Source organism: Durio zibethinus, chromosome 12 (genome assembly GCF_047325235.1).
Source record: "Durio zibethinus cultivar Kanyao isolate XHJ-2024 chromosome 12, ASM4732523v1, whole genome shotgun sequence".
In the NCBI taxonomy this organism is placed as follows: Eukaryota; Viridiplantae; Streptophyta; class Magnoliopsida; order Malvales; family Malvaceae; genus Durio; species Durio zibethinus.
Genome location: NC_143173.1, coordinates 11,048,357 through 11,075,520, shown reverse-complemented (window position 1 = coordinate 11,075,520; position 27,164 = coordinate 11,048,357). Strand labels below are relative to the sequence as shown.

The 27,164-nt window shown below is 29.3% G+C and overlaps 1 pseudogene across 1 annotated transcript in view; it reads left to right on the top strand.

Annotated features, from left to right (window-relative positions):
• Positions 1-5,988: 5,988 nt before the first annotated feature.
• The window catches only part of LOC111297511 (protein SEMI-ROLLED LEAF 2-like), an 83,746-nt pseudogene continuing 62,570 nt past the window's right edge, over positions 5,989-27,164 (top strand). Inside the window, exons 1-6 of the transcript XR_016326328.1 lie at positions 5,989-6,010; positions 6,424-6,551; positions 6,932-7,003; positions 22,780-22,897; positions 26,217-26,326; positions 26,466-26,597. The product of XR_016326328.1 is annotated as a protein SEMI-ROLLED LEAF 2-like (transcript). The remainder of the gene's footprint in view (positions 6,011-6,423; positions 6,552-6,931; positions 7,004-22,779; positions 22,898-26,216; positions 26,327-26,465; positions 26,598-27,164) is intronic.

Below are 27,164 nucleotides of genomic sequence, written 5' to 3'. Positions count from 1 at the left end.
CTTTTGTTCAACCAACTCTCTTTTCTTCCTTTTTTTTTATTTTTCCTAGTTTTTCCTCTTTCTTTTCTTAATTTGTGACACCACCTGAAAATAGCCCCACCTCTTTTTATTAAGTAGCTAGTACTCTGTGTAAAAAGGAATACCAAGGCCCATGGCCTTTGATTGGTCCAAACACAACCACATGGGATTGGATCCCATTTTCCTAACAATCTCCCCACCAAGCCCTATTAGAAGGAGATTCATCATCATAACAGTTTCATTTGGAACTTACCTTGACCAAGGAACTCATTTCGGTCAAGTTACTATAAAGCTCAAGGTTTTACCTAGGAAGTATCTTAGTCAACATATCTATTACATTCTCATTAGTATGGACTTTTTTCAACAACATCTGCTGTTCTTCAATCACTGAATGTAACTAGTGATATCTAACATCAATGTGCTTTGTTTTAGCATGATACATGACATTCTTACTCAAATCTAAAGCACTCTGACTATCATAAAACACTACATATTCTTTCTGATTCAACCTTAATTCAAGAAAAAAAATGTTTCATCAAAAGCATTTCTTTACTTGCTTCAATTGTTGCAATATACTCAGCTTCTGTAGTTGATAAAGCAACATACTTCTACAACTTAGAGTGTCAAGACATAGCTCGTCAAGACATAGCTCTTCCTGCAAAAGTGAACAAATACCTTGAAGTAGATTTCCTACCATCAAGATCACTTACCATATCAATATCAGTAAACCCTTCTAGAACTGGTTGTGAAACTCCATAACTCAAGCACATTTTTGAGGTATCTAAAAATCCATTTCATTATTTTCCAGTGAACCTTTCTTCGATTAGAAAAAAATCTGCTTATTACATCAACTGTATGAGCAATGTCAAGCCATGTACAAACCATAAGATACATTAAAGAATCAACTACAGAAGAATAAGGAATACTAGACATAGCTAGTTGCTCTTCCCTAGATATAGGATGAGATTTCTTACTTAAATGAAAATGGTTGGTAAGTGGACTACTAACTAATTTAGCATGTTACATTTTGAATCTATTACGTACCCATTCAACATACTTTTCCTATGATAATCATAGTTTTTTAGCTCTCCTATCTCGGATAATGTCTATATCGAAAACCTATTTTGCTAGACCTAAATCCTTCATATCAAAGGACTTAGACAATTGTTCTTTCAACTGACGAACCATACCAACATCTTGTCCCACAATCAACATATCATCAACATATAATAAGAGAATAATAAAGTTACCATTAGAGAATTTTCTGACATACACATAAGGATTAGCTACCATTTTTTTATAGCTAGATTTACCATAAAAGAATTAAACTTTTTGTACCACTATTGCAGAGCTTGTTTCAAGCTATACAAGTTTTTCTTCAGTTTACAAACTAAGTGCTCTTTCCCTTTCACTTCAAAACTCTTAGCTGATTCATATAAATGTCTTTTTGCAATAGGTTGATTCATATAAATATCTTCTTGTAAGTCACCATGCAAAAATATAGTTTTAACATCAAGTTGCTCAAGCTCAAGATTCAAACTAGATGCTAATCCCAATACCACTTGAATGGAACTCATCTTCACAACTAGAGTGAAGATCTCATCAAAATCAATGCCCGGATTTTAAAAAAAACCTTTTACCACCAGTCGAGCTTTATACCTCACTAGTTTGTCATTATTTTTTTTCAACTTGAACACCCATTTTTTTTAACGACCTCCTCCCTTTTGAAAGTTTAACAAGATCATAAATACCATTTTTTTACAATGACTCTATCTCTTCTTTTATTGCTTTTAACCAGTGTTCTTTATCAGGAGTAACCTGCACATCTTAGAAGCTCTCTGGCTCTCCCTCACTAGTAACTAAAATAAAATCTAAACTTGGATACCTGGTAGATGGCTTGTCCTCTCTAGTAGATCTTTTAAGCTAAAACTCTATACCATCTGATGTCGAAGGTAGCTCATTTTGCTCAACACTCTCAAGTAGAGAGGATTGCTCCCTCTGCTCAAAACTAATTGCATCTAGCTCATCACTAACTATGGTTGGCTTATTCATATCCCCAAGTCTTATTTCTTGCTCATTTTCACTATCTGTGGCTCTTTCTTATGAAATCCCTATTGATGTTGCAACATCACACTCTATAGTAACCCATGTAGTTTTTTCATTTTTCTTAAAGTCTACTATGATTTTTTTTTCATGACAAACCACATCTCTACTTCTGACTATCTTCCTCTTTACTGGATCCCATATCCTGTAGTCAAATTCCTTATTACCATATCCTATAAAAACACATTGAGTGGTTTTACTGTCAAGCTTTGACCTCTGTTCTTTTGGCATATGCATGAATGCTTTACATCTGAAAACTTTTAAGTAAGAGTATGAAGCATCTTTCCTTGTCTACACTCTTTTTGGAATGTCAAAGCCCAAAAGAACTAATGGTGATCTATTAAGCAAATAACAAGTTGTGTTGACTACTTCACCCCAGAATGGCTTTGGTAATTTTACCATCCTTAACATACATCTGACTTTTTCCATAATGGTGTGATTCATCCTTTCAGCTACACCATTATGTTGCGATATTCTAGGTTTTATCATCTCATGCATGATCCCATGCTTTGAATAGTACTCTTTAAAGTCTTTGGATGTGTATTCCCCACCATTATCAATCCAAATACACGTCAAGGGTAACCTTTTTATCTTTTCCACTAAAGCATGAAATTTTTAAAAATACTACAATACTTGATTTTATTTTTTAATATATACACCCAAGTTTTACGTGAAGCATCACCAATAAAAGTAACAAAATACCTGCTACTACCTAATGGCTCAACCTCAATGGGACCACATACATCAAAACAAATCAATTCCATTTTATTTTCTTTTTTTTGAGAACTCTTACAAAAAAAAACTTTACAATACTTACTAAATAATAAATAATGATTACATGAATCGAGAGACATACCTTTGGTCAAAGGAATAAGATACTACTTTGCCAAAACTCGTAACCCATTCTCACTCATGTGTGCCAACCTCTTATGCCACAAGTTTGCTAAAGCATCATCCTTAATAGCATTTATCTGGTTGCCATTCAATTGTATCCATGTCTTATACATTGTGCAGGATAATTTTTCCCTTGCAACTACCATAGATTCTTTGAGAAGCTTTCACTGCCCATTCTTTTGTCAAATCTTATATCCTTTCTTATTAAGGACATTAATAGCAAACAAGTTCATTCTCATATCCGTAATGTGTCTGACATCCCTCAAAGTCAACATGCAGCCTGTACTTGTTTGTACAACAATATGACCAATCCTAACAATTTGTGACACACTATTGTTTCCCATCTTGGTGTAACCAATGTCTCCTACTTTATAAGTTGTAAACAACTCTCTCTTAGAAATACAATGATATGCTACTCTTATGTCAGCTATCCACTCAATGTCGAGATCATTAACATGATTACAATCACCACATATACAAATCAATGTAATTGAATCACTATCTAAATTCATTACTGTAATATTGTCATCATTTGAACTCTTGCCTTTCTCTTCTTTCCACTCTTGCTTTAAGATTTTACAATGTCATTTTACATAACCTGCTTTACCATAATGGAAACACTTTACTTTATTTCTGGACTTGGATCTATGTTTAGACTTACTATAGCCTTTTGAGTTTTAACTTCTATCGATGTTTCTACCCCTGTTCTCTGTGATTAGAGCTTGATTCTCAGGGTTTGAATCTTTTCACCTTGCTTTTTCATTAAGCATATTGTCATTTACTATCTCCAATGTCACCTTGTAATCAGGAGCTAAATTAAGAACAGTCACAACTAGAGTATTCTAGCTATCTGGCAATGAACCTAAAAAAAATAACGCCTTCATTTCATCATCCATCTTAAGCTCCATAGTAGTCATCTGAATTAATATATCTTGAAAATCACTCAAGTGCTCTGTAATCGATCGTCTATCATTGTACTGTAAAGTTGCAAGCTTTATAAAAAGCATAAATTTATTCATACCTGTTTTTCTCTCATATAATGTTGCCAATTTTTTCTCAAACAGTATGGGTATCTATCTCCTACGCTACATGATGGAACATGCTGCTATCAACCCATTTTCTGATTGTAGCTAGTGTTTTCCTACCTAATTTCTTTCAACTTTCATCTTTCATATCTGTTAGTTTAGTTGAATTACCTAACACTGGCTCATACAAATCTTTGCAGTATAAATGATCTTCTATCATAGGCTTCTAAATTGAATAATTTGATGCTATCAATTTTCTCATGAAACTTGTATCACCTTATATGATCTCAAACAAAATTTACTTTTGTTTTGGTTTGCTTCTGTATTGATGTCTTAAAATAACCTCACTTTGATACCACTTGTTGGGGAGATAAACCACACTTGAAGCCCATTGGAGCACATCAGAGAACCGATACATACATGTTGGACACCGCTTGAGCATAAAAGCTTAAGCTATTAGTTTTTGGGTCCTGCATGCATATATAGGACATCTTATTCAGATTTTTTAATGATGTGGGATTCTTTACTCACATATGAACTATATCCCAACATTGGTTACAAGCTGCTAGCCTGAATGTCTCATCCTGCATCAATTTGAGCTGTAACTACTTCTTTCTGCTTCCAACTCTCCAACATCTCAGTCATTCTAGCCTTTAATTCCTTCTCTTCCCACCACTTGGAAACCTTAGATTCAACGGCCTTCATACTCTCCAACTACTTTCATATGATGTTTACTTGTTTCAAAAAAGTTCCACCATTAGAGATTGTTTCTTAACTTTTCCCAGTTTCAACTTGAAATCGTATGGCACTAATACCAAAAATTGTCTCAGACTGAGTAACTTAATAGTAGATGTAATGAAAAGTAGCTTAAGAAATAGAAAAGAAGTCAAGGAAGAAGAAGAATTTGGTTAATCTGTTCATAATAATCCCATCCTATAGTTATCCAATTTTTTATACATAAATGTGCTAATATCTTTTTACAGATTCTTTTAAATTCTAGAAATAATAAAAGTGGAAATCACAAAACAGAAAAAATAACACCTGCCCATGCATTGTCATGCAAACGAGCAATAACCGCTCAACCTATCTTAATCAACAGTAACAGCTACACCCAATTGCTTGTCGTTATCAGCATCCAAGTCGTTACTCCCCAGCTCATTTATCTGCTCTGCTCCTTCCACTTTCATCAGTGATCAAACTTCAAGGTATTTTTTTTGTTACAATGTTCAGAGTATCATTATTGGCAGGCGGCAGACGCCGAACTGATATAGCATTAGGGGAAAAAAAAACGGTATTAGAATTTAGTTTTAGCACATATTTTTAGAAAACGAGGCTAGTTGAATTTTGCGGTTAGGAGAATGTTGGAAACGCGGTGACTGGTTTTCATTGTTTAGACGAATTTCCAGCCCCTGCTTTGCTCTTTCTGGCATTGATCCGAGGTAACTTTGAAATTTTTGTTTTTTGATGAAAACCCATTTTTTAATCTTCATTTCCTGGTAATTTTATCAAAATTTGCATTTTCTAGATATCCTTTTGTTATTTTATGTACTTAATCCAATTATGTTGGGTTCTTATCAAATTTTGATTCAACATTGCATTTTGTTGGTATCCTTTTGTTTTCTTGATGTTTTAATCCAGATTTTGATAGCAGTCAGTCGTAATTTGATCAAAGTTTGTGAACTCATACGCTGGATTGTTTCTATCCACCTTATAATTCATAGTATTTAGTTTGGTTTGATTTGGAGGTTCAAAGTTGTGACACCAGGATTGTTTGTCACAGGTTGGTGACAGGATTTGGGAGGTACCCCGTTTGTTGTCAAGCTTTGTTTTCCCTTCTGGGCATTGAAGTCCAAGTTTTTGATTGATTTAGAAGGGGTAGAAAGCAGAAGGATATCGAACATTTTTTAGCTATATTTTTATCATTTCAAATCTATAAAATATTAAAAAAATGAGCTTCATCTCAGGTGTGATTTCGAGGCAAATACGAAGAAAATTTATATAAGGATTTTAGGTGAAGTGTGTGAAGTTTTTTTTTAAAAGTGATTTTATAAAAATTTTAATAAAAAATTTCAAACCGATAGATTGATAGAGTTTAATGATTGATAGTGTTTAATGTGAAAATCAATAATATGTAAAAAAAATTATTTAAAATGTTATTTATAATTCAAATCTGATTAATATTTATTCAACCGTAAAAATTCTATTAATATTTTTATTAAAAATGATTATCTAAAAATATATATAATTTTTTTTTAATTTTATACACTTGATATATGTAATGAGATTTTTCAATATATCATTTTTTATTTTCAATTTTGATTTTTATTTAATTATTTTTAATTAAAAACTTCACAAATTTCATCTAAAAAATTTTATTTAAATCTTTCCCGACAAGTATTACCTGCATGCGGTAGTCTATGTTCCTTTTGCCCTTCATTGCGGGCAAGGTCCAGACAGCGTGTCAAGAGGTATAAGAAGCTGATTGCCAAAATATTTCCTCGTAATTTTCAAGTTTTATGCCTCATATTTTTTCTTAACTTTGAAGATCAACTCAATGCAAAGTTAAGTTAGCTCGTGCTTGTTTATGTGTAGGACTTGATAGTATTTTTCCAGTTTTGATACATTTGCATATGTACTACTTTATAATGCAGTCACACAGGTGGCCAAAGTTCAGTGACAGATCAATTGAACTAATTTAATTCAATCATTAAATAGGGTTTAGCTAAGAAAACATTAGTCATTAAACGGTAATTTTCTCATTTTAATCATTCTCTAACTGTATCATGGATGGGATTTGCGGCTTTAGCATATATTTGTCTTTCTTAGTAAATTTTTTCTCCACCCACTTTATAAATCATATATAAGTTGAACTTTTTATCTTCTGATATGAGGAAGGACCGAATGATTTCAAGATAGGAAAACTGTGTGAATATCCTTCAAACAATCCTTTACGCATCCCAAAGGTACAATATATTTGCAAGCCTCAGAATAATGTTTTTGATGTGATTAATGGTATTTTTGAAATCTTACTGTGTCATACTTGTGCATGCATTTGTCGTTCACATAAGAGGTTGTTAGAATCTTAATACTTACTGATAAAATGCATGTTGATATCTGGTTGTGACCAATGCCTCCACTTTGCACTTGCTTTTTTTGAGTTTCATGAAATTTTAGAAACATTCTTGAGAACATAAAGTTCAAATAAATTATGATGAGTATGAGTAGAACTCACTGCCAAAAATTAGAAGTTTGTGATAAATAATTTTCAGTTTTTGATTTGGTTGTCTTAAGAACCTGTATTTAAAGAGACAGCTTCTACCCTTGAAGCAAATGGTACTCACTCCTCGGTGAAAAGACATGCTGCAAATGTAGCATGTTTCTATAATCAGATAGGGAAACTCAGAAACCTTCAAAGCTTAAAAGTATTGACATTTCAAGCTTTGTACTTTGGAAAGAAGCTTAAACACTTTGTATTGAAACATGGAACCTATGTTCAAATGAATTTTTGGAAACAATTTCCAAGACTGGCATGATCAGATCTCAAAGTAAGCAATTGTTTTGGAAAGACAGTAATGGTAAACTGCACGGAATGATGTGCTGTTGATCAGATAGCGAAATCGGCATAGTGTATAAAACTGAGCCAAAATGTCAACTGAAAAACAGTGATACCATGTAACATACTGACCATCAATTGGAAAATCTTCGTATTAACCAAATTGGCATTCTATTAATTATTCTCAGTATTTAACTGTACTACAGTGCTGGCTCATATGCACCAACATGAGATTTATACATGATTCTCTGTCCTGTAGTCTGATATAGAGTAGTTGTATTTAAACTATTTCATGCTTAGTTTCCATGCTGAAACAAACCATTATATTCATTAAATCCTCATTACAATATAAAAATTTTTTCGTATACTGACGGTCAAATTACGTTAGTAAAAGAGACATTTACTAACAGATTTTTAATACCGTTAAAATATACCATAACTTTACTAATATTTTATACAACCATTGGTATAGATAAATTTTTTTTGATGGTATATAACTATCAATTAGTATAAATATGTTATATATTGATACTTATCTATACTGACGATCAAATTATGTAAATAATTAGTATCTATACTAACGAATTTTTATTACTGTCAATATAAACAGTGCCTATATCAACATTTTGTAAATTCATCAGTATAGGTAAACTTTTTTTGATGGTATATAAATATCCATCAATATAAATGTATTATATACTGACAGTTATAATAACCGTCAGCAAAAGCTAAAAAAATATTTATTCTTATTTTTTTTAAAATATTAATTCATAATATTTCCCTCTAATAAAAATTTTCAAAAACTATAATTTGATAAAAGCTATAATTATTAATAAAAAAAATTTGTAACTTAATTAATTTTAATTGATAATAAGTTTTAAATAAAATTTGTAAGTATTATATTAATTAATAAATTTATAATTAAATATTATACTCAAAATTTTTTAAATTTAAATATTATATTAATTTGGTTTCAATTAATATTTCAGTTTTAATATGGTTTCATAAAATTTTAAAATCATTCTAGATCGAAAGTCAAATTATAAATAATCTACATATGTAGTAGTATTTATATTAATATAAATATTTTCTATGTTATTTGTAAAATTTTTTTTATAAAATAATATTTATCATTCACTATATTAGTAGTTTGAGATTTTAAAGTTTAAGAAAGTGGAATGAATTTAAAAAATGATCACAAGGGGTTTGACAAAAAAAACACCTTCAATATTTCGTAAGAGAATATTCAATGCGTTTTTTAGGCAAAGACACATTGAATATTTCAAAAAAAAAAAAAAAACGCTGAGATTATTGAAGGCATTTTTGACAAAAAATATCTTGAATAATTCATGGATTATTAAAGGTGTTTTTGGCAAAAAAAAAATGCATTGAATAATCCATGAATTATTCAAAGCATTTTTAGCCAAAAATGCCTTCAATAACCCTATTTAATATTTTGTAAAGAATTATTCAAATCATTTTTTGGCTAAAAACACCTTTAATAATCCCATCATAAAAATTAAAAGGGATTATTTAAGGCGTTTTTGATCATAAATGCCTTGACTAACCCCATTAAATTTTTTCTAAGGGATTATTCGAGGCATTTTCTCATAAAAAATCTTAAATAATCCTCCCAAAAAATAGGAAAGGATTATTGAAGACATTTTTGGCCAAAAATGCCTTCAATAATCCCATCTAGAAAATTGGAAGGGATTAATAATCCCCTTAAATTTTTATGAGCGGATTATTAAAGGCATTTTCAATCAAAAATGCTTTTCAATAATCTACTCATAAAATTTTAAGAGGATTATTCAAAGCATTTATGGAAAAAAATGCCTTCAATTTAAGCCATTTGACTTGACTAAAAAAAATGAAAAAATAGCCGTTACCATTTTGAAAAGCATGTTTGGAAATGAATGTAAATCAGTTATAGGTTTATGCCCAGAAAATATTTTGTTTATATATGTGATACTATGAATTACATTTTAAAATTTACATTACGAATATTGTAGTATTTCAATAAATTGACTACACATTCAAATTTATAACTAATAACATCGCTATATAAATATACTTTTTTCAAATAATCGTACTCAATATATGTGTATTCATATAAGCTGCCAATTGATATAAAAACAAATATATACCAATAACATTAAAGCAATACCCCAATCTAGAAACTTAAGTTATCCATTCAACATGGCACGTTAAAAACATTATAAAAAATGAAATGCATATATTTACACCAAACCAACAATCTCCAACCTCAAGGTGTAGCGAATGATAATATATATTCAGACCACTCTTTACAGACTTCATCAAATTCATCTATCATGAAGATTCATTTACTCTCCCACTATAAAAAAAATCAAAAGTAAATGTTAATAAATGAGAACATAATTTAGCTTTTTTTTGGAAGATATTACGATTGTATGAAATTAATACTAACCTTGAATGGTGTGGTCATAAAATCATATAAAACTATCTCTCTCATAAAACAAAGGACATAATATCCACATTCAGTATATCCTGATCGATGAGATACTTGAAAAATAAATTTAGTGGGTTTAGAAACATTTATCTAAATAAACTTAGCATAAAAGAATAAATTTCACATTTATTAGCAATGACACCCAATTTATCTTTGCTTTTTTTTCAACTCTAGACATTCCCCTAAATTGAAAAGAAAAAAAGTACTTAATATAAAATTAAAAGTAATTATGAAAAAACTGAAGATAATATAATAAGATGTAATACCTCTTTATAAAATTTTGAATATCGAGGTTAGGCTTCGTCATTGGTTGAGCGAAATTAAATAAGTATAGCGTAAAGGAATTGGTATCATAATAAGCTACTAATGATGATTGCAAAATAATAAGAATGATATACTCAGATTAGGCATCAATTAATATTCGGGTAAGGTTGGAATAACTACTTGTATGAATATAACTTATGCAGCATTATACAAGACCAAAAAATAATCAGCCTATTTTTTCAAGCATTGACTCACATGATGATCACAAAAAACGATAGTCCCACTCTCTTCACTAATGCAATTTGAGTTAATGAATCTAAATCTATGGGTCATTTATCTTGCCTTAATCTCTCTATACAGGAACCTGTATGGTAACAATTAATAATATTAGTTAATAATACATCATAATATAGATTAATACATATTGACTTTGTATATTTAAATTTATAAGCTAACCTCATATATGCAACAATATCAGAAGTTGATATTTCATACAAGGTACAATATTTCTTAATCTCAGGCCCCTTAATGTAAGAACCTAATAGATGATCACATAACCCATCCTCAAACTCAACGATAATGAAATTTTCTCCGAATAAATGATCAAGTGCATAATTAAATAACACATCAATGGCAGCCTAAACAAAGGTCATCCTCTAAGTCCCAATATCTTACTACAATATATAATGAAATATAAGTATTAAAACCAAATCAATAAATATAAAAAACAAATAAATATTAAGTAAATAAACAAAATCATACTTCATGCCTAGTACCAGAGGTTAGGTTTCTACTTGACTTGCAACGGAAGCTTGTCCTAGCTAGATGATGTTATCTGATTGGCCTACAGGCATGCTAGGCTATATTACTACCAACATCACCTCCAAAACTACGAGTCATCACTATTGATCATTTAGGAGTTGCTCATGGTCATCAAGTCTTTGCTGTTGTTGCTCAATGATTGCTTCATATTGTTTTTAGGTTGATTACTAAAGAACTTTGATGGCAACACAAATCTACCAACCCTATGAACTTGACTATGTCTTTCTTTCACTCCTAATGCTAAAGATAATGGATCTTTGCCATAATGGGTTGTCAGTTCACTGAATTTAATTTTAGTAGCAAAATCATCCTAAAAGACAATAATAAAATGGGTCATAACAATAAATCTATACAAGTATAGAGTCATGCATATAAGCATAAAGTCAATCATACGTGATATAATAGGTAGTTATACATACAATCTTTTTAGCCATTCTTTTAGTTTTTTCATCGACAAATGATCCATCATTCCGTATATGCTTTTGTTTCCACACATCTTATCTAAAAACTTTAGTGCTAGAGCTAGATGATTCTTAATAAATTAACACTATATAAGATCAGAATATAATAAACAAATGTTCATAAATATTCATTTATAAGTATAAAACAAGTGTGTGAATACTTACAAGCTCATACTTGACATTTGCATAACCCTTTCTCAATGTCCAATGGTGATATACTTGTTTGGCCTAAATGTTCTTTTATTGTTCTTTGATTTTCTAGAAAAAAAATTACATAAATCACATATTAAGATATTGAATATATCACATAAAATCTTATAAATAATATTTTGTAATGGATAAGTGTACAAGAATTCTTCTAATATTCGATCTCGAACAAAATTCATCCAATCTTGATAACTTATAACATCTGCATATGATGAAGGTGGAACAACCAAGATATCACTATGATCAATAAACAGTAAAATATATTGAGTTGTCAATCTGCTTTTAAATTCTCTAAATGCTTTTCCAGTCGATTGCAACACAAGTTTTTTACATTTAATTGGGACATCGAACCATTCTTAATAAATTTAACATAATTAGTATGAACACATTGAATTTCAATCAAATGATCATTTAACAAAATTTATGAAATAGTTAATGAACATACCATAACTGACTCCTATATACGATCTTTTAGATCATTAGAAACTCATCGTTAATTATGGTACATAATAGAAATGCTACTACAGATGATTGCTCCAATATGACTAGCCAACTTAGCAGCTCCATCAAACATAGGCTACCCACTTTGATTGAAGTCAACGTGAATTTTCGTGTTAATTACTTGAATTTGTTTATTTCATCCCCTTACTTTTTTTTTCACTACAGGTGTGTCTCTTCGTGTTCAGTAGCAAGAGAAGTATGTTGTTTGGATTCCATAATACTAGCAATTTTGATCATAATTATATTAAATAAACCAAATTGTCCTCTAAATTTCACATAATATGTAATAATCATACTACAGTTACTACACCAATATATGTAAAACATCCTCAAACCAGTAATATTTTACAAGTACAAGCCATGTTGTGATTCCCACCTTAAATAAAAATTCCATGCAAACAAATGGTGAGTAAAAAAAAATACACACAATTTCCATAATACCATTAAGCAAACCATAATATTTAAACCAAACTACAAAGAAATACCATACATGCAATGAAGGGAGATTGGATGACTAAGGTGTGGTAAATGAATAAAAATATATATAGTAAAGAATGAAAAAAACATCTATATCGAAGAATATAAATAATACAAAAAATAAATAAAATAAGGATATACCAATATAAAGAGAGGTGCGATGACATTCAGTTGTTAAAGTTCGACGATGATAAGAGAAAAGAAACCAAAAGGCAAACTAAATGGGTTTAGGGGTTTTGGTTTGGTTGTAATGCAGCTTTTAATCATTCTCTGTAATAGCAGTGGATTCCAAAGTTAAAGATAGGGGAATAAATTTTAAAAATGATTAGTAAAGCATTTTACCAAAAAAAATGCCTTCAATTTTTTATAAGGGAATGTTAAAGGTATTTTTTGGGCAAAAATGCCTTGAATATTTCTAATAAAAAATCATGGATTAATAAAGGTATTTTTAACAAAAAATTCCTCGAATAATCCCCTCTAAAAAATTGGAGGGGATTATTGAAGGCGTTTTCGACCAAAAACGCATTCAATAATCCATGAATTATTCAAGGCATTTTTGGCTAGAAACACCTTCAATAACCCCATTCGATATTTTGTTAAGGATTGTTCAAGGAACTTTTTGGCAAAAACACCTTCAATAATCTCTTCATAAATGCCTGAAGGTGATGATTCAAGGTATTTTATCACAAAAATACCTCGAATAATCCCCCAAAAAATGGGAGGAGATTATTGAAGGAGTTTTTGGCAGAAAACTCTTTGAATAATCCCTTTTAAAAAATTGGAGGGGATTATTGAAGGTGTTTTTTTGCTAGAAATGCCTTTAATAACCCCATTCAATATTTTGTTAGAGATTATTCAAGACGTTTTATAAAAAAAAAAATACCTTGAATAATCTCCCAAAAATGGAAAGGGATTATTGAAGGCATTTTTTTGTAGAAAATGCCTCAACTAATCCCCTCTAAAAAATTGGAGGGGATTATTGAAGGCATTTTTAGCCAAAAATACCTTCAATAATCCAAGAATTATTCAAGGAATTTTTGGCCAAAAACGCCTTCAATAACCCCATTCAATATTTTGTTAGGGATTATTCAAGATACTTTTTAGGCAAAATTGCTTTTAATAATCTTTTCATAAATGCCTGAAGGGGATTATTCAAGGCATTTTATCAAAAAAAAAAAAAAATACCTTGAATGATTCCAAAAAAATGGGAGGGGATTATTAAATGCGTTTTCTTGACAAAAATGCCTTCAATAATCTCCCGCCTGAATAACCGATGCCCAGATTTTCTAGAGATTATTCAAGGTATTTTTTGGCAAAAAAATGCCTTCTATAATCCACCGTCCTTACTTTATGCTCCCATGTTTGGGGAATGAAAACCTTTTAAAAGAATCTAAACTTATTAAAACAAAAATAGTGAAAATTTTGTTGCTACTATCTTTACCTTGCTTTTCAGTCCTTACCTCACCTGAAGCTTATCTCATTTCACTCTCCCTCACCTTTGATCTTTTTAACTTTGTAGCTAAAATCCTTGTTCAAATTTTCAAGCTTTAAAACTTAGTTTTCCTGGCAAAAATCCCTTATTTCTACACAATTTTTACAAGCTGCCTAGATCTTTTTGCAATTGTGAGTTATTTCAAATATTTTTATTTTTGTTTTGAGTTACTTTCCTTCTATCCTTTGCCTTTCTCTTGCTTATTCAACCGAAACTGATCATGGTTGTGCTTACCCTAAAAATACATAAGTTTAATTATAAAAATATGTCTGAAATATTATTCTTAATGAAAATATGACATTATGCTTACATAGTTTAATTTTATTTAGTGCTTAAATAAAATGCTATTATTTTACTTTAAGTTTTTAAATTAAATATAATTTTATTACTAGGGCAAATCATCTTACATTCTATGGATAAGGCATAGATAAATCTCATGTCAAGAGCCAGTGAAGAATACATAAAAAGAGTCACTAGTTTTTTAGACTTTACCTTTGCAATATGATCTGAAGATGGAAAAATTTGGTGTCCTTATGTTAATTGGTCAACACATTTAGAGTTTGTAGGAGAGATGCATTTGATCACATAATATGTAATGGTTTTCTTAAAGGATATGTTCAATAGGTATTTCACGAAAAGGTCTTGGATGCATGTTTACTTACTGGAACAACTAATGACAAAGAAAGAGGGCTAGGTCCTGACATTCATGATTTATTACATGATATGATGATTAAAGGAACTATGAATGTTGATGTGGGTAACATACAAGCTAGAGATACTAATGAAGAGCAACACCATAGTCATAGAATTGATAGTGACAAGTTTTATGGTTTACTTAAATATGCAAATGAGAAACTATATCCAATTGCGAAAACTTTGCAAAGTTTTCCTTTGTAATCTATTTGTTCCATATTAAGTGTTTTAATGGTTGGGCAAATAAATCTTTCAATACATTGTTAGAGGTTTTGAAACTTACTCTACTAGAGGGTAATACATTGCCAAAGTCTTATAAAGAATTGAAAAAGATGGTTTTTACCTTAAGTTTGGGATACGAAAAAATCCATGTTTGTCCCAATGATTGCATGTTGTTTTGGAAGGATAAAGCAAATGAAAAAATATGTTCAAAATGTGGCACTTCTAGGTGGAAAGAGAGCTTGAATGATGTAAAAAGTGATCCCTAAGATATATTGTCAGAAAAAAAAAGCTGCTAAAATGGTTTCTTTTAATTCTAAGACTACGAAGGTTATTCACGTATTCAAAAACTGTTCCTTTGATAACTTGCATGAATATAAGTGTACTAAGGATGGACATGTAAGACATCTTGTAGATTCTCTAGCTTAGAAAGAATTAGATTCTTGATATCTTGAGTTTTCTTTTGACTCTCATAATATTCTTTTGAGATTGGCTTTTAATGGCTTTAACCCTTTTAAAACTATGAGTGTAACACATAGTACTTGGCCTGTTATATTGATACCTTATAACTTGCCTCTATGGATGTGTATGAAATAGCCAAACTTTATTCTTTCCCAACTTATTCCTAGTCTAAAAGGTTCTAGAAACAATATAGATATATACCTAGAACCTTTAGTATAAGAGTTGCAAGAACTTTGGGAAGTTGGTGTTCAAACTTTTGATGCCTCAAAAAATCAAAACTTTCAACGACATGCAAAATTAATTTGGACTCTTAATGACATTCCTACATATGCCAATTTGTCTGGGTGAAGTACTATAGAAGAGCATACATGTCCTTGTTATAGATTTGATACTGCATCTAAGTGGTTACAACATGGTAGAAAGTATTGTTACATGTACCATCATAGGTGGTTGCAACCTAATCATAGGTTTCAGAATGATAAAAACTCATTGAATGGGACTCGAGAATTTAAAAGTGCTTCTTCACCACCATTTGAGAGTAGAGTGTTAAGACAATTGGAACAATTAAATGGTAATGAAAATGGGCCGAGGTAGAAGAAAAGTATTTTGCTCACATTACCTTATTGGGAATATTTTCTATTGTGTCACAATCTTGATGTGATGCATATAGAAAAGAATGTTTGTGATAACATTCTTGGTACATTAATTGAGCAAGAAGAAAAGTCAAAAGATAACTACAAAGCATGACTTAACCTTGTAGAAATCAGTATAAGAAGTGTTCTTCATCCAAAGACTGATCTTGGCACTAACACCTAATACTTGCCTCAAACTTTATATCAAATGAGCTTAATTGAAGAAAATTCTTTTTTAAAAATTCTCAAAGAAATAAAAACTCTAAATGAATACTTTTCAAATTTCTCATGTTGTGTGCAACTTAAACAATGAAGCTAATAGGGCTCAAAAGTTATGATTGTCATCTTTTAATGTAAGAGTTTCTTTCTATAGTAATACGATGGTCATTACTTGATAAGGTGTGCTTGGTTCTTATTAAGTTATGTTCATTTTTTAAATAACTTTGTTGTAAAGTTCTCGAAGAACATAAGCTTGAATTACTTGAGTCTCAGGCTGCATCAATTTTATGTGAAATGGAGAAGATTTTTCCTTTATCTTTTTTCACAATAATGGTACATTTAGTTATCCATTTGGTAAATGAAGCAAAAATTATTGGTCCAGTCATTTATCAGTGGATGTATCCTATTGAGAGGTATATCTTAAAGTGTTATAGATTTTTTTATTTAAATTTCAACTAGGATGTTAGCTAATGATCTTTTCTATTGAACTTCCATTTATATAGGTTTCTTCTTACTCTTAAATCATATATGTGCAATAGAGCTTGTCTTGAAGGTTCAATTGTAGAAGGGTACTTAGCAAATGAATACATAACTTTTTGTTCAAGATAATTTGATGGGATGGAAACTATTTTTAATCGACCCATCTGAAGTAAAGACAAGAATTCCTTTATAGAGGAAGAAATATCCATTCTTTCTACTATAGGAAGACCATTGGAAACATTAAAACATAAAGGTTTTAATGTTAACAAGCATAAAAGTGTCTCAAGAATTATACTTGATGCTATAACTTTGGTTCAAGCACATCGATATATGCTATTTAATTCTACTAAGGTTGTTCCTTTTATAAAGTAAGATCACTTATCTACATGTATATTATACTTGATAATTTTCTTTTGTAGTATATTATATAGTCTTTTAAGAATTTTTTTCATATAGAAAACATGAACAATTTATTAAGAGGCATAATCGATCTCCTTGGCTTATGCCATATAGATATAAAAGTTACAACGTGAAACTTTTCATGATTGGTTTCATGATCATGTAAGTCACACATCATGGTTTGGAATATGTAATTAAAGTTTTTATAGTTAGATTATTATTTTAACCAAATATAAAATTGGATAGGTTGCTAATTTGGATCAATAAAGAGATGCAAACATCATAGATCAACTTAGATGGCTTACTCATGGTCTAACTGATACTGTTAGAAAATACACTGATTATATTATTAATGGTTTTAGATTTCACACCAAGGCACGTGAGAGATACTTGAAAACTTAAAACAGTAGGGTTGTTGTAACAACCAAGATGATGAGTTATGTATGTACAAGAGATGCATGACCTATTGAGGGGGGAGTTAAATTATTATGGGATTTTAAAAGACATCATCAGTTAAATTATACTGGTAGAATGAAAGTTGTGTTATTTGTGATTGGATTGATATAAATAGAGGTTGTAAGAACGATAAATTTGGTTTCACTCTTGTGAATTTTTCATATCTAGCTTATAGTGAAACTAATTTAGTTCATGATCCTTTTATCTTGGCACACAAGCTAAGAAAGTTTTTTATGTGAATGATGAAAAACATAATGGTTGGGTTTTTGTCAAGCATGCAAAACTTAAAGATGTATTTGATATAGGTGATGAATCATCCCTATATAGAGAGTAAGAGAATGGAAAAATCCATGTTGAATTTGATGAAACACATGGTACTTCAAATTAGTTTAGAGTGAAGTTGATGATGAAGGAATGAAAGTCACACCAGAGATGAAAAATGAGCATGTAGAAGAAGATCCCATAGATGATCATAATAGGGAGGACATTTTTTAATTCTATGTAATAGTTTAAATTGATATTAAGGTTTTGCAATGTAAGACATAATTCACTAATTTTTTTTTTTTTGTGTTACTAGCTTGAATTACTTAATTTTATGTGATCATGTAATATATTAAATTGTACTTGGTGCTTTATATGGTTTGCCACTATCAAGTTCTTTGTTATATTGTACTTAGTATATTTTTTATATTATTAGATTTAGGATGGTAAAGCGTAGACGATTGAATACACTAGGGCAAATCGTGCTCTAGTTCTTAATTGCAAACACAATCTAAAGAACATGTGCCTATAGATCTAGAAACTTTACAACATGAGCCTCTATAAGAATCTCAAGAACCAATTTCTTAATCTACAAATAATGAAAATCAAGATGAACAAGTTGAACATAATTCAAGTATAAAAACACTATATTCTATTAGTACAATTTTTTATGTGTTATAATGTTGTACAATTACAATTTTTAATGAATTTAATTGTTTTTTCTACATGTAACTTTTTTTATGTAGGAAATGTTTAACATAAAAAAGCTTAAGGTCTTACATGTATGGCTGATATTTGGAATTTGGAAGAAGGGGAGCATGTTATTATTAAGGTCAATGATGATGCCATACCTATCAGTGATGAATCTTGCTCTTTAACCCAATTCATTGGTAGCATGGTGAGAATGCCTAGCTTTGCACCAATTAATTATACAAATTAGCATGAAATGTTGGATGATAAGAAGGAAAAAATGTGAAAGTATCAATACAATAATGTTTTAGTTGCTAGCTAATGCCATGACAATAATCTTTCAGTTTCTAGTTAATAGTACCAATTCATATAATATATATTAACATTTTCTTTCCAATTACCTCTTTCAAATTATAATTAAAGTTTGAATTTCAAAATCTAATTCTGATGGGCTCATTGATGAAGAAATATTTCAAAAAATTAAGTCTTGGGCACTAAGAAACATAGGTACTAAATAGAGGCAATGGAAGAACAGATTGAAGTCTAAATTTTATGATGAACACAAGACACTAGAGGAAATGGCTGCAAAGGTTGATGATTTTTTAGTAGACAAAAGTTAACTCCTATTTCTTGCTAAACATTGGTTGACTAATAAAACGTAGGTAAATGTTTACAAAAATACTATTTACTTTATTTGAACACTATGATAATAATTACAAGTTATTATAATATATCTTTTCTTATTCATTTGTTTAAAGGAACAAAGTGAGACAAATAAAACAAGCCATTCAAAATTAAATGAGCCTCATTATACAAGAAAAAAATTATTCTCAATGATCATTCAAACCTTAGTACATATATAAATTTTTCTTATCACACTCAATTAAATGAATATGAAGTTTACTTTTTATATGTGCGATTTTGTCATTACAATAATTAATGTTGTATCTTTGTAGAAACAAAAAGCTAATGGAATTCTACCATCACATGCTGAGGTATATATTTTTTCTTGTACATGTAAAGATGAAAGTGTTTTGAATGACAAGATAGCTGAAATTGTAGTATTTAATTTAGTTATTACTTGCTTTTACTTATGTTTAGTTTCTTTATACTAAAATGTTTGCTTACAATTTTATGAACTCATGAAACAAGGTTTGAGCAAAACTAGTGCTCAGAATTCTAAAGGAAGTTCATGAAAAGATGATGTTTATTCAAAAGTTAAAAGACTAAAAAGAAAAAGGTGTGTTCGTTGCATAGGTATAGTATATACTTCATTTAAACAATATGGTCTTTCATCTTTTGAATTGGTTCAGCATAAGAAAGAGGTACAAGAGTTGAAGGCTAAAATTAAAGACTTGAAAAAAACTTTAAGTACTGTATTATCGATACTTAAAAGGTAATTTTCTAATGAGAATATGGATATCTTGAATATCGTTACTCACATGGTGAATAAAGAAGTATATATAACATCTATTTTAGTTTATATATATGTAAATTATCATTTTGCTCATGAATCTTGAACCTTATTGAAATTTCTTTTGAATTAATTTTGGGTTCCTGATGCTAGTAGTGCTCTAGAAATCACACGTGAAAATAATCGTTCTTCAAATTCAAGCCATCAACCTAATAAAAATAAAAATGGTAAACTCGTCATCACATGATATATATGTGAAAATGCTATACTTGATACTTGTTTCTTAGATAGAATGCCAAAATCAATTTTGAATATAGGTTTTGAATCATGTAATTGTGATATTGAAACATTACCTATCATCTTCGCCATAATCATTAAATTCACTATGATTTAAAGCCTGCTTTTTTTCTCTTGAAAAGGCTTCATTACCTTTGAAAATGCTTTCTTATGATGTAAGCATGCTTTGTAGTTATAGACTTGAATGTTATAGTTAAAATATTTGTTTAATGATAGTTTTATTGACTAAAATAATCTTAGGTTGGTTTCATTAAGTTATTATTTAGAATTAAACTAAAAGAATGAGGAGATTACACATGCAAATTAGGTTATTTCTTGTTCATTCATGCATTACACTAATGAATATTATGTTTATAAAATTATTTTTGCTAGTATATAAATGGATGATTACCTTTTGCATATATGAATGAATAAGATGTTTATAAAATTATTTCTACTGGTATATGAATGGATGATTACCTTTTTACCTTCTGTATATATAAGATAATTTACAAGAATTCTAATTGGATTTTTTTATGCTATGCAGATGCTTTTTTTTTTTGTAGAAATCTATGATAGGATCATTTATTTTAGGAAGTTGTTTATTTACTCGAAGCATTATGTTTCTAGGGGGATTTGGTTTTGTTTTGAATGTTATGCACTTTGTTAAAATAAGGCTATTGTATTTTGTAATGCTTGATTGGTATATTGAATATTGTTAATGAGCTAGTTCATTAAGTTTTTAGTTATATAATGTAGTTACACTTGTTGACTTTTTCAAGATTTGTGATATTTTGTATGAATTAAAGTATTTTGGTTTTGGAAAAGGCTTGTAATAGGTGCATGTATGTTTTTTCTTATTGATGTGGTTTTGCAATTGTTTGCTCGTTTATAGATTTTTTAAGATTATCTTGTTCAGACTTCATTGAAGTTTTAAGGTGATCAAAAGGTCTTTAGGTATCTGGTGATGCAAACTTATGATTGTATTTTTTAGGATAAGGTGGTGTAACTCTTTATCTATGTTTGTTTTATTGATGTTTGTTTTATCGGACTTGGTACAATAACTTTAGTTTTTCACTTATACTAAGTTTGTAGATTATATATAATTTACTTTTAGTTTTAATGGTATTAAATATCTTTTACTTTATTGTGTTTTTTTTTTGTTTATATGAAAACATATATTATGATTATAAATAAATTAATATTAATAATTGAAAATATAATTTTTAAAAAAATTTACCAACGTTTTAACATTTATACTAACACATTTGATCATTGGAATATTTCAGATGATACTAACAGTCACCAAAATATAATAAAAAAATTAAAACATATAAGTCTATACTGACACTCTCTAACTGTCAGTAAAGGTAAGAAAATTAAAGTATAAAATTCTATAGTGACAGTCTCTAACCATCGATATAAGTATAAAAATTAAAAAATACAAGTCTATTATGATGGATGCTAAGTGTTGATATAGGTGAGAAAAACTATAAGTCTATACTGACAAGCGTTAAATGTCAATATAGGTCAAAAAAATTAAAATATATAAGTCTATACAGATGGGCACTAGCCGTCAGTATAGGTGAGAAAATTAAAAACTAAAAATCTATACTGACGGGTTTAAAGCGTTAGTATAGGTAAAAAAATTACAAGTCTATACTAATGATCATTAACCATCGATATAAGCAAGAAAAATTAAAACATACAAGTTTATACTGACGAGTGTTAATCATTAGTAAAAAGTATAACAGTGGAATACACAACAGATGTTATACCAACAAATATACATTTACTGTCAATCTTGAATCATAGGTATATCTCTAAAAGCTATTCTGACACCTTAAAAACTATGAGTATAGGTCTATACTGACAATGGATATACTGACTATTAAAAATTCATCGAAATACACATTTTGACCATCGATATAGAGTTTATGGTGCTATACTAATGGATTTTGGGATTTTACTGATGTTTTTTTTAGCGTCACTATATGTCAGATTTCCTATAGTGTAATTATCCTCTTTGCCATTGGATCGAAGTTTTCTTCCGTCATAATGTCTGATAAAATACCTTTTAAAGTATTTTGAAAATTAAAAATTCTAGTGGCGTCAGAAAAGCATTAATTAGATTATGCTTTTACATTTGCTCTGGGCATGCTCATGTCTATTGATTAGAAGAAATTTCTTTTTCTGTGATTTGCACATTTTGTAGCTAGTTAATTATGTTAATTATTCTTATAATCGGTTTTTGCAAATTTTATGACTAGATCACTAATTCCTTTGAACAAAGGTGTTACAATGAGTTGAAAAATAAGAATTTTCAATCTATGAAAATCGTTATACGTATTTACAAGAAATTGTTGGTCTTTTGTAAAGAGTAAATGTGAGTTTTTGTGTTGCAAAATTTATGGGTTTGTATCTCACTATTTTGGATCATGTGGAGACTATTGCATCATGAAATCTTTTGCGTTTTTTTCTTGTCATTTGCTTTCCTTTCTAAGTGATTTTGATATTCTATATTTCTTTAACCAACATTAAAAAGAAAAAAAAAAGGAAACGTTATTCTCCAAATTCTTATTGAATCAATATTTTTATAGTGTGGTGCTTAGAAGAGAGAGCAAGTCTATGTCAACAAGGAAAATACTCCAATTTCAATAATGAAAAGGCCTTGTGTTATTTAATTTAGTTCTAAACAAAACTTGGTTGAATGATTACACTCATAACCAAATGCTTAATAAACCAAAGATATGAAAATTTACCATACAGCTTTTGTCTGTATGTATTACCTAAGCCCAATTTCGTATTCTAATTAGTTGATCCAACCTATATATTAAAAAATAAATCAATAAAAGAAAATTTTTGCTAGTTTTCCTTTAATAGTTTCTCTAAGAGGAAAAAGAATACAAAAACTAGAAAAAAAAAACTCTAAGGAAGAGAAGAGAATGGTTGAGATTAAGAATTTAATCATATAATTGAAAATTCAGAGGAAAGACTTGTTTTTAAAACCCTTTACTTTTAGTTTATGTGAGAAAAGCCTAAATATTAGGTTAGGTTTTTAATATTTTAAATTTTCAAGCAACATTTTGGTAACTTTTCGAAAAGACTTTTCTAATGGTATTTATGGCACTTTATTTAGTTGACTAATTTATGAGGATTTAGTATTTCAATTTTTTAATTTTTAGGTTTCTGACAATTTTGAGCTACTAGAACTCCATACTCTAGTGGTCGATTTAGTTAAACTTTAGGTGTTTTTGATAGTACTAAATGTGAACTTTCTAATGGTACAATTGGTTTGTTCAGATGATTTATAGGCTAAGAGAATCAAAACCCAAATTAGGTTTTATGAATATAAAATCCAAAAAATATGGGCTATTTGTGATAATTTATCAAGTTTTGGCCTTTGAAACTTAGGCTTCTCGAAATCATTTTTGCTGAAACAAAATTCTAAGTTGTAGTATTACATTCCTACTTTAAATTCATGCTTTCTTTTCTCACTAGGAACTATAGGATATTTGAGATTTTATGGCTCAAAGTAAGTTAAATGATCACAGAATGTGAAAATTTTAGAATTTAAAAATTCTTGATTTTAATTATTTTAAAAAAATTGTTTCCAGCCATTATTTGATTTATTTAGTTATAAATTACATAAGTTTTAGTTATATTATTTTTAATGAATTTTTACTTATTTTAATATATTTTTATTGTATTAATTTCATATTATTAATAATGTTAAATAGTTATTAAGTTATATTCATATTTATATATATATATATATATAAAGATTACTATTAAGCATTAAAAATTAAATATTTGTAAAAATCTATATTGCTACTGATTTTTATGTTTTAATTCTTAATTTCATTTTTATACTTAATTTTAGGCATTTTGCTATATTAAAAGAAAATTTGTTTTCTATGCTAAAAAAAAATTACTTTCAATTAGTTTTGAATTATTGAAAAAATTGCCACACAACCCAATTTACTTTGGATGGCCCACAGAAGATTTGCCTCATTAAATTTATGTTTTCGAGATAAGTTTTGATTTTTGAATATTTCTTGAATTATTAGGATAATCAGAAAATTTAATGATTTGTTGCTTAAGTTTCGATTTTGCGCATCAAGTAAGTGACTTGATATCCTTTCGATTTTTATATCCTTAAAAATCAGCCTTAATATAGTTAGAGTTGAAATATATAATAGATATTGTTTTGTCCATTTGTTTTGTAAATCGGATTGAGTATACAAAATGTATATATGATTTCTTTGTTATGAGTTTTGAATATGGTTTGATATTGTTTTGATTTTCGAATATGATTTCATAATAATATATTTATATATTCATCGTTTGTCAAAATATAAAATTTGTTTTGGAATGATTATGGAATTTTATTTTGTATGAATTATGTTTTGAGAAAATTTATAAATATTGAATTCGTATATGTTGGATAATCTGAAAATATATTGTGATTTTTGTGTCCTAATATGACTATGTTTTGACCTTAACAATAGGAGTTAATTGTTGGCCATATCGACATGTACTTTGTGATGAATCGTGCCACTAGTTGAGAATAGTAATTTTTGTTCACTGTGCCATCAATGATATACTTCTGTCCCATTGCGCTAAAGGAGTTTCTATGATTTTTGTTTTGTCCCATTGCACTAACGGGGTTAATTATGATTGTCGGTGCAACAATCTACTTACTTCTGATATACTTTTGTCCCATTGCATTAGAGAAAAAATTTTGATTCTGACCTATGCCATAAAGGTTAAGTGCTGTCATAGTATGTTACAAAAGACTAAATAAATTTATAATTTTATGATATTTAATTTCATTTTGTGATCTGAGAATATGGTTTTGAGAATATGTTTGTGAATACAAAATTACCCAAAATATTTTTGAATCATTTAGTTAATATTTTGGCCTAAATATTTTGTGGCATACTTAATTCAACTGAGGAGATGTCGGTTACTTACTAAGTTGTCGTACTTATTCCTTTAATTTTTTTTTACTATTTCATATTTCGATGTTTGTATCTTGGGAAGCTTAATATCGATAACTACTTGATTAGCAAGATTAGCATATATCTTTAGCTTGGTATAACTTTTGAGTGAATATTTTATTTGATTCTAAAATATTTGCTAGTAAGAATTTTAATATTTTCGACTAACTCATAAAGGGTATAATTTTATAGATTCGAGATTTTGTATAGTATTAATTTGGAGATTCTCGAAAAGTTTGATTAGTATGATATCTATTGCCTTGCATACTTGTGAGATTCATCTCATGAGTATGTGACAATGATACATCCTAAATTTTAAGGTTCGGGAACGTGAAACTGTATGTTACAAAAGACTCTTTGTAGAACTTAATGATGGACTCCGAATTTGGGATGGGGGAATGGATCATTATGATTTATGATTAAAAAGCTTAATGAACTGACTAGATATTTTAGCTAATTGCAAGTTACATGGCACTGCAAGAGATTTTTCTATCGTATGGTATACAGTGTTTGGATAATCCCCTAAAGGTTAAGTGTTCACATCAATCATGTTCAACCTTTTACCAAAAGATATAAAACATCCAGATCGTATTTTCAAGGGTAATATCTCAATTTAATGTGCTTAAATAATTTTAACTATCTTTCTACTTGTAGTTTATCCATTAACTCACTTGATTTCTGGTTATCGATAATTTTATGGGACACAACATTTTCTGGTAGCTTACTGAGCATTATACAGACTCTGCTGGATCAAAGACGGCAGGATGAAATGCAAATTATAGGATGTCAGACTCATTTTGACTTTGTAAATAATCAGATCGGTACTTTTGGCATTACTTGTATGCTTCTCGCGTTATGAAAAACGGATTTCCAGCTTGTGGTGTAATTTATTTTTATAAGTTAGTAGGTTTATGGCAACATGCTTCAAACTCATTTTCTCTTCCCAAATTTTGCAGAAGGATGGTACTTGCATGTTTAACTTAGAAGGCTTTATTCCAAAAGTCTGTCAGTTAGCTCAAGAAACTGGAGAATGTGAAAGGGAAAGAAATCTATGTTCAGCTGGGCTGCAATCCCTTTCTTCAATGGTATTCATTCACGTGGCTCTGGTTTCTTGGAAATAGATGATAACAGTGAACCTTAACTGGTACTAACGATTATATAGGCTCTGTGAAACTAAACCACAAGAAACTAATATGCAGTATACTTGATGAAGGCAGAAGAAACTAAACCCGAAAGTTATGCAGTATATCACTACAAATAAGCTTTGGTGGAGTCATGCTAAATTATGAAATTTATTTTAGCAATTTATGATATGGGAATCTGGGCTGTTCCAGGGAGGCTAACTTCTTCGAATGATAGAAGTAGACTTCCTTTACCGGTAATCAAAATTGAGTATTAGTGTAATCTTTCCAATTATAAGCTCTAAATGATAGCCTGTGAGTCTAGGCTGTTTCAGTGAGTCTAACTTCTTAGAGTAATGGAAATTAACTTCCTTAAGATTGAGTGTTATATACTTATTGGAACTCCTAATAGTATGGTCAATACCCGCAATTGATATTGTTTATCTATTTATTTATTTATTTATTCTGTTTTATTCTTTTCTGAAAGGGGGGTGGGCTCTTTTAAAGTTTTTCATCCCATCTATTTTAGCA